Source organism: Rhinopithecus bieti, unplaced genomic scaffold, assembly GCF_001698545.2.
Source record: "Rhinopithecus bieti isolate Rb0 unplaced genomic scaffold, ASM169854v2 scaffold_7888, whole genome shotgun sequence".
Taxonomy (NCBI): domain Eukaryota; kingdom Metazoa; phylum Chordata; class Mammalia; order Primates; family Cercopithecidae; genus Rhinopithecus; species Rhinopithecus bieti.
In genome coordinates, this window is record NW_016805944.1 from 48,855 (window position 1) to 64,681 (window position 15,827).

Sequence of the window (15,827 nt, forward strand, 5' to 3'; positions counted from 1 at the left end):
CGCTTGAACCTGGGAGGTGGTGGTTGCGGTGAGCTGAGATCGCATTACCGCAATCTAGTCTGGGCAACAGAATGAGACTCTGTCTCAAAACAACAACAACAATAACAAAACACAGAAGCAACCCAAAGTATCCACCTACTCATGAATGGATAAGAAAATGTGATATATACATACAATATAATATTATTCAACTTTATTTTTATTTTATTTTATTTATTTATTTTTTGAGACGGAGTCTTGCTCTGTTGCCCAGGCTGGAGTGCAGTGGCCGGATCTCAGCTCACTGTAAGCTCCGCCTCCTGGGTTCACGCCATTCTCTCGCCTCAGCCTCCCTAGAAGCTAGGATTACAGGCGCCCACCACACACCTGGCTAGTTTTTGTATTTTTAGTAGAGACGGGGTTTCACCGTGTTAGCCAGGATGGTCTCGATCTCCTGACCCCATGATCCGCCCGTCTTGGCCTCCCAAAGTGCTGGGATTACAGGCGTGAGCCACCGCGCCTGGCCTTTATTTTATTTTTTGAGACAGAGTCCTGCTCTGTAGCCCAGGCTGGAGTGCAGTGGTGCGATCTTGGCCTCCCGGGTTCAAGCGATTCTCCTTCCTCAGCCTCCTGAGTAGCTGGGATTACAGGCATGCGCCACCATGCCCAGCTAACTTTTGTATTTTTAGTAGAGACGAGGTTTCACCATGTTGCCTGGGCTGGTCTCAAACTCCTAAACTCAGGCGATCTGCCTGCCTTGGCCTCCTAAAGTTCTGGGATTACAGGTGTGAGCCATCACGCCTGGCCTATTCAGTCTTTAAAGGGAAGGAAATTCTGACAACATGGCTGAATCTTGAGGACATTGTGCTACGTGAAGTAAGCCAGTCACGAAAAGACAAATACTATGTGATTCCACTTATATGCAGTGCTTAAGAGTAGTCAAACTCATAGAGACAGAAAGTAGAACAGTGGTTGTCAGGGGCTGGGGAAAGCAGGAATGAAAAGTTACTGCTTAATGAGTAGAGTTTCAGCTTTACAAGATGGAGTTACAGAAATAGTTGCATAACATTAAAGTATTTAATACCGCTGAACTGTATAATTAAAAATGATTAAAACAGCAAGCTTTATGTTTTATGTATTTTAACACAGTAAAAAAAAAAGATTGGGCCGGGCGCGGTGGCTCAAGGGCTTCAAGCCTGTGTTCCCAGCAACTTGGGAGGCCCGAGAACGGGCGGATCGACGAGTCAGGCACGACCTCAGACGGCCCCCACTCACTGCGCTAACATTGTGAAACGCCCGTCTCTTACTAAAAAATACAAAAAAACTAGCCGGTCGGCGAAGTGGCAGGCGACCGAGCGCCCGAATAGCCGGGCGACGTGGGTGGCAGGCGCTTGTAGTCCCAGCTACTTGGAGAGGGCTGAGGCAGCGAAAATTGGCGAAACCCTGGAGGCAGAGCTTTGCAGTGAGCTGAGATCTGGCCATCTGCACTCCAGCCTGGGCAACACAGCGAGAGATTCCGTCTCAAAAAAAAAAAAGGCCGGGCGGTGGCTCCAAGCCTGTAATCCCAGCACTTTGGGAGGCCGGAGGCGGGCGGATCACGATCGTCAGGAGATCGGAGACCATCCTGGCTACCACGGTGAAACCCGTTCTCTCACTACAAAAATACAAAAAATAGACCGCGGCGAGGTGTGCGGGCGCCTTGTAGTCCCAGCTATCGGGAGGCGAGGCAGGAGAATGGCGTTAAACACCGGGAGGCGGAGTTTGCGAGGTGAGGCTGAGATCTGGCCACCGCACTCCAGCCCTGGGTGACAGAGGTGAGGACTCACTCTCAAAAAAAAACAAAAAAAAAAATGGAAAAAAAAAAAAACGCAGGAAGGATACTCTCCCAAATGAAATATTTTATCAATGTAAATCTATAAAATCTATCATGTGAAAATACCTCTACTTTTAGGAAATTCACACCTTAGTATTTTGGGGGGAAGCACCATAATGCATGTAACTGATCCCACTCCAAAAATTATGTATACAGAGAGAATAAGAACATAAATGGGGTGGTAAATTGTTAACAACAGGTGAATCTGGAAAAAAAAAAAGATGAATCTGGGTAAAACATGTAGGATATTCCTTTGTGCTATTTTTATAAGTTTTCAATCATTTCCAAATAAAATTAAGTGTGTAAATACGAGATGGTTTCCCTGACAAGAATGCAAGCTCTGTGAGGCCTGTCCCCTGTCTAGTTCTATTCTGTGTCATCAGCCTATACAGTGCTTAACACAAATATTTACTGAAAGAATCAATAACTGAATGACGATTCAGCATATTAAACGGTCCCCAAGCCCGCCTTTTAGATTCGGAAAAGCCTTTCTGTAGGAAGTTCCATCTCAGGTGAGACCTGAAGTATGAAGTGCATTTAAGACAGAAGGACAGTGTGCACAGACCCTTCCCTCCCTGAAAAAAAGCACAGCCAGTTGGGAGAACCAGCTGGAACAAAGTGTGTCGGGGGAAAGAATGGGTAAGATGCATTAGCAAGGAATCAGGGACTGGATCAAACCACTTTAAGAGTTTGGATTCCTTCCTGAAGGCTATGGGGGACCACAGAATGTGGCCAAAAAAATTGCACCTTGAAGGACCAACGTTTTAACAGCTTAAGTAACAAACTGTTATGGCTTACAATCTTTACCAACTTTCCAGCTACGACAGTTGATGCTGCACTGCAGTTTACTTAGACACTCCAATATGACTGTGCAAGCACTGAACCTGCAGCCAAATGAACAGAGCAATTTTCTTCTGAATCTCATTTATGTCTGTAGAAATCTAGCCTTGCCATGACTTCAATATGTTTTTGTGCGCCTGTCGCATAAGAAATGCCACTGGAAGTCAGACCACCACGCATTATTCTGACTGATACCAGGGAGCAATGAATGGGAGAGTGCAATTGTCCCCTGTGATGATAACCTCAAAAGGTCACAGCCCTTTTCCAAATATCCATAGCTTCCTTCTGATATCCCAGAAAGCCAAACCCTCTATGTAATGTGACTAGATGTAGGATGCAAAAACTGACCATGTTAAAAAGAAAAATCTCAATGACTGTAGGCAACTGTCTCCAGATAATGGCATGTTCCTAAAGATGCCATGTTCTAGAATTCAGCAGGAACAAGCAGGGTATCCATGGGAAAGAAAAACAAACCTTCCCCATCCTCTACTTTTCTAGGCAATTGCTTACATAAACAAAATTACAAGATGCTTATGCATATCTAAAGCATGTTTACACACATCCTCTGAAATACCTAACAGGAAATATCTGTACAAAAATCAATTACTCTGTAATATGCACATATAATTTTGTTTCAATCCATGAAGACACTTAGGTTTAACAGAGCCTCAGACAGGAGTGCTGATGAAGGGTTAAGGAAGTCATGGGTCCTCATCTAACAGAGTCCTTCTCTATCAATTCCTGACCCCAGGGTCTGTCAGGTCTTAAGGTCACCAATCTTGAAATGCAACTTGGTAGCATCTGTCCTACTTAAAGTGACTGCTGCATGCAACTGGCAAGTCATCCCTTGTCTGTGACTCAACTGTTCTCTGTAAAGTGGGTCTGACGTCTATCCCTTCACAGAAATCTGAAGGAAAAACAAAACATCACCTGCTCTCAAACCTCAAGAAATAAAGATACTGGCTCTATTTTGAAATGAACTAAAATGTATTATCTATTCAACACCTTGGTTATACTTTTTAATGGCATATTTTCAGTTACTTGAAGGCTGCTAGAGAATGCAACACTCAACTCTGAATAATGAAGAACAGATTATTTTATTTTATGAGATGGATTCTTGCTCTGTCACCCATGCTGGAGTGCAGTGGTGTAAATCACAGCTCACTACAGCCTCCACCTCCTGGGCTCAAGTGATTCTCCCACTTCAGCATCCCAAGTAGCTAGGACTACAGGTGCAAGCCATCATGCCTGGCTAATTTATTATTATTATTATTGTTATTATTTAGAAATGGGGTCTTGCTATGTTGCCCAGGCTGGTCCCAAACTCCTGGCCTCAAGCAACCCTCTCACCTCAGCCTCCCAAAGTGCTGGGATCATAGGCGTGAGCCACTGTGCCCAGCCACAACTGATATTTTTAAATCCAGAATGCTGCTGATCATTAAAATAGCTACAAAAAATGAAAATCAGCTGGCATGGAAGTGGTTAATTTTGGGACACCTGGTAACTTTCCACTTGTTAGAAACCTAATAAGTTTCTTGGTGTAAGTATACTCTTCTTCTTAGCTTTGATGTCTGGATAATGCAGTTTTAGAAGTTCCTCAATTGGACTGAATTACACGGTAAACAAAGACTGTTATAAATCTAAAAACGTCTCAAACACTCGATTTAAAGGAAATAACTTTAAGTGCTTGGTCACAAATACATTCAACTTTTCTAAGAGGTAGGTAAAAAAAATTAGCTGAGTCACTAAATTTAATGATCTGAAGGCCACAAAGAAAGAGAAAGTAGGAGACGGCATATCCAAGACTTCACAATGTCTTTAGAGTTTAAATCTGATGGGAGCCAGTGTTCTCAGCAGGCAACTAAGATACACAACAGAATCTGAATGTCCATTCTAATAATTTTCCAATGCTAATCCTTTTTAAATGGAAGAGTTAAAATAGAGGGGGAAAAAAGGATCCTTTAAAAATGGTAACTACTGGCCGGGCGCGGTGGCTCAAGCCTGTAATCCCAGCACTTTGGGAGGCCGAGACGGGCGGATCACGAGGTCAGGAGATCGAGACCATCCTGGCCAACACGGTGAAACCCCTAAAAAACTACAAAAAAAACTAGCCGGGCGACGTGGCGGCGCCTGTAGTCCCAGCTACCCGGGAGGCTGAGACAGGAGAATGGCGTGAACCCGGGAGGCGGAGCTTGCAGTGAGCTGAGATCTGGCCACAGCACTCCAGCCTGGGTGACAGAGCGAGACTCCCTCTCAAAAAAAATAAAAATAAAAAAAAAAATAATGGTAACTACTTTTATCTTTGAGCTTTACAGAGAGATTTACATTAGAAAAATAGAAACACAGGACTTCATAGTTTCCCATTTTATGCCATGAGTCAACTACTTCAGAGAGGAAAATACTTCAGAAGTATTTTGGTTTCTCAGTCACAAATATATGCTGTAATAAAACATAATGCAAATATCTATGTGCCTTCTTCAAACTGTCACCAAGCATCTAGAGTTGTTTGTGATTTGTTGACCAAGACACAAGCTCCCCACCAGAGTACCTCAACTGGAAGGTAGAAGGAGGGTGTTTTCTTTTTTAACTCCTCTATGAAACACCCAGGGCAAGAAGTGGTAACATTCCCAAGATAGCACACATTTTTGTAGGACCTAGAAATGCCACCGTGATCCCAGATTTACTATGACTGGGAAAGTTCATACTGTCAACAGCTCTATCAGCATATGCCTGGAAGTGTGTGCATCACCCTTCCAACCCAGCAACCTCATCCCTCTCTCCCCGAAGTAGGAGATGTTTGTGTGCTCTGTAATCTAGAATGCTCCCTAAGACACAAATCTTCCACTATTATCCATAATCAAAATTACCATCTCCACCTGAGAATATTCACCAACTTTTGAAACACACTGAGTTTCAAATAATCACATACAGAACACCACCAACTAATAACACTATAATCACATACAGAACACCACCAACTAATAACACTATAATCACATACAGAACACCACCAACTAATAACACTATAAGGAAATCATTTCATACAGAACTACAAGCAAAGGAAGTAAAACACTTGTTATCACAATTTTCCTTAATCTCAATAGCGGAAAGAAACGGAAATATCCACCGTAATGGAGAGCAAAAAAGCATTCTCTAAACCTCCAAAAATCTCATATTTCTCAACATCTTACATTTCTACATCTTCAAAGCTATGAATTCCCATTAGCAGCTGGTTAAAATGTTTGCATTTGGTAGATACTTGAAAAGACTCAGTTGGGGGTTGGGAGAGGTGGAACAAGAACTATATCTATGTAGGAAGCACTTTCCATGTCAGGTAGACATGGAAGTTTTCCAGAGGAATGTATTAATACTTACCAAATAGGCCAGGAAGGATGGGATATAAAAGTTTCAACAAGAAGAGAACACGGCCGGGTGCGGTGGCTCACACCTGTAATCCCAGCACTTTAGGAGGCCAAGACGTGCAGCTCATGAGTTCAGGAGATCGAGACCATCCTGGCCAACACAGTGAAACCCCGTCTTTACTAAAAAAAAAATACAAAAAATTAGCCAGGTGTGGTGGTGGGAGCCTGTAGTCCCAGCTACTAGGGAGGCCAAGGCAGAAGAATGGCGTGAACCCGGGAGGCGGAGCTTGCAGTGAGCCGAGATCGTGCCACTGCACTCCAGCCTGGGCAACAAAGCGAGACTCTGTCTCGAAAAATAAAAATAAAAAAATTAAAAAAAGAAGACAACACTGGCTGGGCGTGGTGGCTCATGCCTGTAATCCCAGCACTTTGGGAGGCCAAGGCAGGTGGATCACCTGAGGTCAGGAGTTTGAGACCAGCCTGGTCAACACGGTAAAACTCCGTCTCTACTGAAAATACAAAAATTAGCCAGGTATGGTTGTGGGCGCCAGTAATCCTAGCTACTCGGGAGGCTGAGACAGGAGAATCGCTTGAACCCTAGAAGCAGAGGTTGCAGTGAGCCGAGATCATGCCATTGAGCTCCAGCCTGGGCAACAGGAGTAAAATTCCATCTCAAAAAAAAAAGAGAAGGGAATACTATTCTCTGGCTTATTAAACCACTGAATTTAAGCGAAACATTTTCTTAAAACCCAGTGCTTCCATTTTCACATTAATAAATGTTAAAGTAAACTTCCTTAGGGTTTTTGCTTGTTTTTCCTTTTGAATAAAGATAAATTAGAGAAGAAAAGTTGGAAGTGGAATCCAGGGTCCTTATTCATCCAATTCATTCATCTGTAAAATCCAGATGAATTTAGAGAGAACCTTAATTAGAATATGCAAAAATGATGTGTTAGGGCATTTAGGTGTAAAAGGGAATTATAATCTTTTTGAATCTCAGTGAGATATGGAGGGCATTTTCATTTTCTATGTATGATTTGTCATAATCTGAAGCAATACCCTTATTCTACTCATCTGTTTACCACATGAAGAGTATCTTACAGAAGGGTTCCATCAAACTCAACAAGGACAACAGAATCTCTAAAGCTGAGTAAAAGAGAAACATCCCCATTTGATAGATCTAGTTATACAGCAGCTAAATTCCCTCCTTCCTGCATATTTCAGAATGTTAATCATTTTTGTATTACCCTAATCTTTTAAATTAAGGACTGAACTGTCCATCACCCAAATCAAATGCATACTCATATAGCAAAGATAATGTGATGAAACAAAAGGAACAGGTACTGTCTTTGCTGACAAGGATCATATAATTTACTTGAGATACAATATTTACACTTAAAAAATAGCCAAACCATAAGACAACAAATGATATAGACCATTTCCTGGGATCCAGAGAAAGAAAAATCATTCAATCTGGAGTAAGTGAGAAAGGCATCAGGCAGAAGTAAAATTTGAATTGGTCCTTAAAAGACTGGCAGAGTTTGGAGAGGTGACATAAAAGGCATGAATAATAGTGACTAAAATGGGAAAGCACTAAACAGGTTTTGGGACAGATTGACTGAAAAAGGGTTTCCAAGAATGGGAGACAGAAGATGAGATGGGCAGTCAGGGCTCAGATTACCAACAAGCTGTATGTTTACTCTGAGAATCAAATATGAAAATAATTGAGCGGGGCGCAGTGGCTCGCACCGGTAATCCCAGCACTTTGGAAGGCCAAGGTGGGAGGACTGCTTGAGCCCAAGAGTTCAAGATCAGTGAGAACCCTTCTCTACAAAAAATTTAGGCAGGGCACGGTGGCTCACACCTGTAATCCCTACACTTTCGGAGGCTGAGGTGGGTGGATCACATGAGTTCAGGAGTTCAAGACCAGCCTGGGCAACATGGCAAAACCCTGTCTCTACAAAAAAATACAAAAAATTAGCTGGGTGTGGTGATGCACACCTGTGGTCCCAGCTACTGGGGAGGTTGAAGTGGGAGGATCACTTGAGCCCAGGAGGCAGAGGTTGCAGTGAAGTGAGACTGCACCACTGCACTCCAGCCTGGGCAACAGAGTACAACCCTGTCTCAAAACTTTTAAAAACTGGCCAGGTGTGGTGGCTCACGCCTGTAATCCCAGCACTCTGGGAGGCCAAAGTGGGTGGATCACTTGAGGTCAGGAGTCTGAGACCAGCCTGGCCAACATGGTGAAACCCTATTTCTACTAAAAAAACAAACAAAAAAATTAGCTGGGTGAGGTGGTGCATGCATGTAATCCTAGCTACTCAGGAAGCTGAGGTGGGAGGATGGCTTGAACCTGGGAGGCAGAGGTTGCAGTGAGCCAAGATCGCACTACCGCACTTCAGCCTGGGCAGCAGAGTGAGACTCTGTCTCAAAAAAAAAAAGAAAGAGAAAAAAATAAAATAAAAAATTAACCAGGCATGGTGGCATGTGCCTGTGATCCCAGCTACTTGGAAGGGTGAGGCAAGAGGATCGCTTGAGCCCAGAAGTTTGAGGCTACAGTGATCTATAATTACATCACTGCACTGTAGCCTGGGTGACAGAGTTAGATACCATCTCAAAATAGTAATAATAATCTTTTACCCCATTGAGTTATTTATTGTTGGTACACTGCTACCTCAACTACTCACCCAACAAATTAACACAGTCTAAGGAGTTAATCATCTTACATAAACGAAAACTCCATTTGAATATAGCAATTATATGTCTACCTTTCAGTCCAATGCAAACTGAAATAACAACATTGAGCTGGGTGGTGGCTCATACCTGTAGTCCCAGCTACTTAGGGGGTTCAGATGGGAAGATCACCTGAGCCCAGGAGTTCAAGGCTGCAGTGCACCATTATCACATCTATGAAAAGCCACTTCACTCTAGCCTGGGCAACACAGGACCTACNTCACATACAGAACACCACCAACTAATAACACTATAAGGAAATCATTTCATACAGAACTACAAGCAAAGGAAGTAAAACACTTGTTATCACAATTTTCCTTAATCTCAATAGCGGAAAGAAACGGAAATATCCACCGTAATGGAGAGCAAAAAAGCATTCTCTAAACCTCCAAAATCTCATATTTCTCAACATCTTACATTTCTACATCTTCAAAGCTATGAATTCCCATTAGCAGCTGGTTAAAATGTTTGCATTTGGTAGATACTTGAAAAGACTCAGTTGGGGTTGGGAGAGGTGGAACAAGAACTATATCTATGTAGGAAGCACTTTCCATGTCAGGTAGACATGGAAGTTTTCCAGAGGAATGTATTAATACTTACCAAATAGGCCAGGAAGGATGGGATATAAAAGTTTCAACAAGAAGAGAACACGGCCGGGTGCGGTGGCTCACACCTGTAATCCCAGCACTTTAGGAGGCCAAGACGTGCAGCTCATGAGTTCAGGAGATCGAGACCATCCTGGCCAACACAGTGAAACCCCGTCTTTACTAAAAAAAAAATACAAAAAATTAGCCAGGTGTGGTGGTGGGAGCCTGTAGTCCCAGCTACTAGGGAGGCCAAGGCAGAAGAATGGCGTGAACCCGGGAGGCGGAGCTTGCAGTGAGCCGAGATCGTGCCACTGCACTCCAGCCTGGGCAACAAAGCGAGACTCTGTCTCGAAAATAAAATAAAAAAATTAAAAAAAGAAGACAACACTGGCTGGGCGTGGTGGCTCATGCCTGTAATCCCAGCACTTTGGGAGGCCAAGGCAGGTGGATCACCTGAGGTCAGGAGTTTGAGACCAGCCTGGTCAACACGGTAAAACTCCGTCTCTACTGAAAATACAAAATTAGCCAGGTATGGTTGTGGGCGCCAGTAATCCTAGCTACTCGGGAGGCTGAGACAGGAGAATCGCTTGAACCCTAGAAGCAGAGGTTGCAGTGAGCCGAGATCATGCCATTGAGCTCCAGCCTGGGCAACAGGAGTAAAATTCCATCTCAAAAAAAAAAGAGAAGGGAATACTATTCTCTGGCTTATTAAACCACTGAATTTAAGCGAAACATTTTCTTAAAACCCAGTGCTTCCATTTTCACATTAATAAATGTTAAAGTAAACTTCCTTAGGGTTTTGCTTGTTTTCCTTTTGAATAAAGATAAATTAGAGAAGAAAAGTTGGAAGTGGAATCCAGGGTCCTTATTCATCCAATTCATTCATCTGTAAAATCCAGATGAATTTAGAGAGAACCTTAATTAGAATATGCAAAATGATGTGTTAGGGCATTTAGGTGTAAAAGGGAATTATAATCTTTTGAATCTCAGTGAGATATGGAGGGCATTTTCATTTTCTATGTATGATTTGTCATAATCTGAAGCAATACCCTTATTCTACTCATCTGTTTACCACATGAAGAGTATCTTACAGAAGGGTTCCATCAAACTCAACAAGGACAACAGAATCTCTAAAGCTGAGTAAAAGAGAAACATCCCCATTTGATAGATCTAGTTATACAGCAGCTAAATTCCCTCCTTCCTGCATATTTCAGAATGTTAATCATTTTGTATTACCCTAATCTTTTAAATTAAGGACTGAACTGTCCATCACCCAAATCAAATGCATACTCATATAGCAAAGATAATGTGATGAAACAAAAGGAACAGGTACTGTCTTTGCTGACAAGGATCATATAATTTACTTGAGATACAATATTTACACTTAAAAAATAGCCAAACCATAAGACAACAAATGATATAGACCATTTCCTGGGATCCAGAGAAAGAAAATCATTCAATCTGGAGTAAGTGAGAAAGGCATCAGGCAGAAGTAAAATTTGAATTGGTCCTTAAAAGACTGGCAGAGTTTGGAGAGGTGACATAAAAGGCATGAATAATAGTGACTAAAATGGGAAAGCACTAAACAGGTTTTGGGACAGATTGACTGAAAAGGGTTTCCAAGAATGGGAGACAGAAGATGAGATGGGCAGTCAGGGCTCAGATTACCAACAAGCTGTATGTTTACTCTGAGAATCAAATATGAAAATAATTGAGCGGGGCGCAGTGGCTCGCACCGGTAATCCCAGCACTTTGGAAGGCCAAGGTGGGAGGACTGCTTGAGCCCAAGAGTTCAAGATCAGTGAGAACCCTTCTCTACAAAAAATTTAGGCAGGGCACGGTGGCTCACACCTGTAATCCCTACACTTTCGGAGGCTGAGGTGGGTGGATCACATGAGTTCAGGAGTTCAAGACCAGCCTGGGCAACATGGCAAAACCCTGTCTCTACAAAAAAATACAAAAAATTAGCTGGGTGTGGTGATGCACACCTGTGGTCCCAGCTACTGGGGAGGTTGAAGTGGGAGGATCACTTGAGCCCAGGAGGCAGAGGTTGCAGTGAAGTGAGACTGCACCACTGCACTCCAGCCTGGGCAACAGAGTACAACCCTGTCTCAAAACTTTTAAAACTGGCCAGGTGTGGTGGCTCACGCCTGTAATCCCAGCACTCTGGGAGGCCAAAGTGGGTGGATCACTTGAGGTCAGGAGTCTGAGACCAGCCTGGCCAACATGGTGAAACCCTATTTCTACTAAAAAAACAAACAAAAAAATTAGCTGGGTGAGGTGGTGCATGCATGTAATCCTAGCTACTCAGGAAGCTGAGGTGGGAGGATGGCTTGAACCTGGGAGGCAGAGGTTGCAGTGAGCCAAGATCGCACTACCGCACTTCAGCCTGGGCAGCAGAGTGAGACTCTGTCTCAAAAAAAAAAAGAAAGAGAAAAAAATAAAATAAAAAATTAACCAGGCATGGTGGCATGTGCCTGTGATCCCAGCTACTTGGAAGGGTGAGGCAAGAGGATCGCTTGAGCCCAGAAGTTTGAGGCTACAGTGATCTATAATTACATCACTGCACTGTAGCCTGGGTGACAGAGTTAGATACCATCTCAAAATAGTAATAATAATCTTTTACCCCATTGAGTTATTTATTGTTGGTACACTGCTACCTCAACTACTCACCCAACAAATTAACACAGTCTAAGGAGTTAATCATCTTACATAAACGAAAACTCCATTTGAATATAGCAATTATATGTCTACCTTTCAGTCCAATGCAAACTGAAATAACAACATTGAGCTGGGTGGTGGCTCATACCTGTAGTCCCAGCTACTTAGGGGTTCAGATGGGAAGATCACCTGAGCCCAGGAGTTCAAGGCTGCAGTGCACCATTATCACATCTATGAAAAGCCACTTCACTCTAGCCTGGGCAACACAGGACCTACCTCTAAAACACATAAAAGTAAAATAATAACATTGTGGGGATGGTATGCAAAACCAGGATTTGCAAAGGAAAAAAGAAAGTGACATTTGCCCAGAACAGTGTTGGTGGGGTGGTTGTTCCCACTAGCATAGGCTACATACACTTACACTTACTCCTCCCCAATGAGAGAGGAAGATTTCCTCTTAGCCATGGAATCTCACTATATCCCTAGGGCTCTGGGTACAGGCAATCTCTAAAATGGGTCATCTGGATCTTTAGAAAGACTGATTTAAGTGTTTGCCGATCTGGTCTTGAAACACGTGGTCTCATGCAACAGATTCTTGGATATTGATTACGTGCATTCAGCTCTCACTATACCCTCTATAAATTCAACGTGCAGCACACTCCAGAAGACCGAAGGAAACCACAAAGGGATCTGTAGACTTTCAAGGGCTAGTAACTCACATGCCTGTTTTGAAAATAATCTGGCCTAAAGTTTTTTTGTTTTTGTTTTTTAAATATGGTCTTACTCTGTTCCCCAGGCTGGAGTGTGGTGGTGCAATCACAGCTCACTGCAGCCTCAACCTCCAGGGCTCAGGTGATTCTGCCACCTCAACCTCCTGAGTAGCTGGGACTACAAGTGCATGCCACCACGACCGGCTAATTTTTTAAATTTTTTTGTAGAGACGGGGGGGTCTCACTACGTTACCCAGGCTGGTCTTGAACTTCTGTGCTCAAGCGATCCTCCCACCTCAGCCTCCCAAAGTGTTGGGATTACAGACGTGAGCCACACCACTCTTGGCCCTAAAGTTAATTTTTAAAGAGTAGCTATGAAAGATTTTCTGACATTCCATTTATACTTTTTGCAAATGTCTCCCCGTCCCTCTTGATTTGTCCTCCCCACCTCCATGCAATCCCTGCTTCAAGGTTCTTCGGATTCCAGGGTAGAAAAACAGAACTATGTTGCTACCTTACTGTCCTAGCCAGCCCACACTAAATACAGCAAGTAGCCCATTTTTCCCCCGCCACAGTTCTCACCCTTCCAGGCTTGCAGAACTCTACAGGCTGGTCCCAAAGAAACAGAATTTCTAAGCTATGTTATCCACAGGATGAAATCAAATTCCCCTGATGAATAAAGGGAGCCGCTTTTAGCCAAAGTACTTCCTTAAGCTTTATCCTCAGCAGCTTTCTACCAGGTAACTATGAAATTCTAATTAAGCTATCTGATCAAAGTATAAAGCAAATATAAACAAAGACAAAATCAAAGCTAAGAAGTCTTTCTCACTGATTTAGCATAATTTCTGAGTTACCTATATTAAGAAAACAACAACAAAATCAGGATTCCGATAAGCTGTAAAAATATTCTACGTCAAAGCGAATATAAAACCAAGGCAAATTCGAAATTGGAGGCACTCCAATAAGACTAGGTATCACAGCATAATTACTATTACCACAGTGAGCCGAGATTCTTACCAAGTCAAAATACAAAAACACAGCTGAGTCTTACCTTTGAAATTTCCTGGCATTAAGACCAATTTTACACTGATTTTTGAAATGGTAAGTAAAACCTATAAAATTATTCCAGCAGTTGCTTCTAAGCAGTTATAATCTATTAATTTTTTTAAACTCACTAGGAAAAAAGTTCTTTTTGAAAGAATATTCTCTATATAAATGTCCCTGATGCAAGAAGAGTGGAGGCTGCGTCCAGCCAAATGTGCCTCGCCAACAAAGGACAGTGCTGAAGAAACAGGCATTTCTGTCCATTGGGAAAAATGGGTCAGCTTATTTTCGAGTCCAACAGTAAGCCTTGCTATTCCCTGATGGATGTTAGGATGACATGAGGATTTCAGCCCATTATTTCTAATTATTCTTCACTATTCACTTGCATTATTCTGTAAACTGCCAGTCCTAAAACAGGTTATCGCAAGTAATGAAAGTTATACCACATGTATACCCTTCTTTTAAAAAGGACGGTTGGCTTTTATTTTACCTAATGCACCTGTAGTGAAGCTAAGGCCAAGCTAAGAAGCTAAGAAAAAGGGCTGGGCGCGGTGGCTCATCATGCCTGTAATCCCAGCACTTTGGGAGGCCAAGGGGCGGGTGGGTCACGAGGTCAGGAGATCAGGACCATCCTGGCTAACATGGTGAAACCCCACCTCTACTAAAAATACAAAAAATTAGCCCGTCAAGGCAGTGGGGGCCTATAGTCCCAGCTATTCGGGAGGCTGAGCCAGGAGAATGGTGTGAACCTGGGAGGCCGAGCTTGCAGTGAGCTGAGATCACGCCACTGCACTCCAGCCTGGGCGACAGAGCAAGACTCCGTCTCAAAAAAAAAAAAAGAAAGGAACAGAATGAATGGAACCAACATCTAAATCCAGCAAATTCTAGTAGGGAACAATGTGGATTTAGAGATTAAAGAACTACAGATCCACATTAGCAAAATAAATATCATCTTTCCATTTTCTGGCCTCCAAATTTACTTAAAATTTACTTACATGCTCGCCTTATTTCAAATGAAGTTAAAAACAGAGGTATGAGAGAAATGAAAAAATGAACAGTTACAAGATAGAACATGAAGAGGGGTCTGGAATCAGCACATACTTGTGCCCTAGGGTCAATTAAGCATACTCATCATATTTGAAAATCCGCTAAATTGAGGCTGTTTGTTCCTATCTTCTAGAGATGAACATGAGTTAATAGGTTTAAAATTAAACGGATTTTTTTGAATGAAAATGTTACATGTGGGCACTATTAACAAAAATTTGGGCCACGTGCGGCGGCTCACACCTGTAATCCCAGCACTTTGGGAGGCCAAGGTGGGCGGATCATGAGGTCAGGAGATCGAGACCATCCTGGCTAACACGGTGAAACGCTGTCTCTACTAAACATACAAAAAATTAGCTGGGCATGATGGCAGGCGCCTGTAGTCCCAGCTACTGAGGACTGAGGCAGAAAAATGGCTGAGGCAGAAAAATGGCGTGAACCCGGGAGGCGGAGCTTGCTGTGAGCCGAGATCGCGCCACTGCACTTTAGCCTGGGCAACAGAGTGAGACTCCGTCTCAAAAAAAAAAAAATTATTATAAAATATTTCTTATTCTTAATATTTTTTATTAAGAAATAATATTCTTCTTTTTAGACACTCTATCACCCAGGCTGGAGCACAGTGTGGTGTAATTACAGCTCACTGCAGCCTCAATCTCCCCAGGATCAGGTGATCCTCTCACCTCAGCCTCCAGAGTAGCTGGGACTACAGTTGTGTGCCATCGTGCCTGGCTAACTTCTGTATTTTTTGTAGAGATGGGGTTTTACCATGGTGCCCAGGCTGGTCTCGAACTCCTGGGCTCATGCAATCCACCCACCTCAGCCTCCCAAAGTGCTGGGATTGCAGGTGTGACCCACTGCACCCAGCCAAAATATTATTTCTTATTCAAATATTTATCATCTGTATTTGAAAGCAGCATTTTGGATTCCTGCTTTGAGACTACGGAGACAGGACAGAAAAAGGACCATTGGTTTTTTTTTTTTTTTTTTTTTGAGACGG

General features: G+C 42.9%; 1 protein-coding gene across 2 annotated transcripts in view; it reads right to left on the reverse strand.

Moving 5' to 3' along the window:
- Positions 1-15,827, reverse strand: part of ARHGAP35 (Rho GTPase activating protein 35) — a 76,165-nt gene that overhangs the window by 20,341 nt on the left and 39,997 nt on the right. Inside the window, exon 1 of one of the 2 annotated variants that reach the window (XM_017874296.1) lies at positions 6,068-6,194. The exons of the other annotated variant lie outside the window; for it this stretch is intronic. The gene's annotated coding sequence lies outside the window, so the exon portion shown is untranslated. Of the gene's footprint in view, positions 1-6,067; positions 6,195-15,827 lie in introns of those variants that run through there. 2 annotated transcript variants of the gene reach the window in all.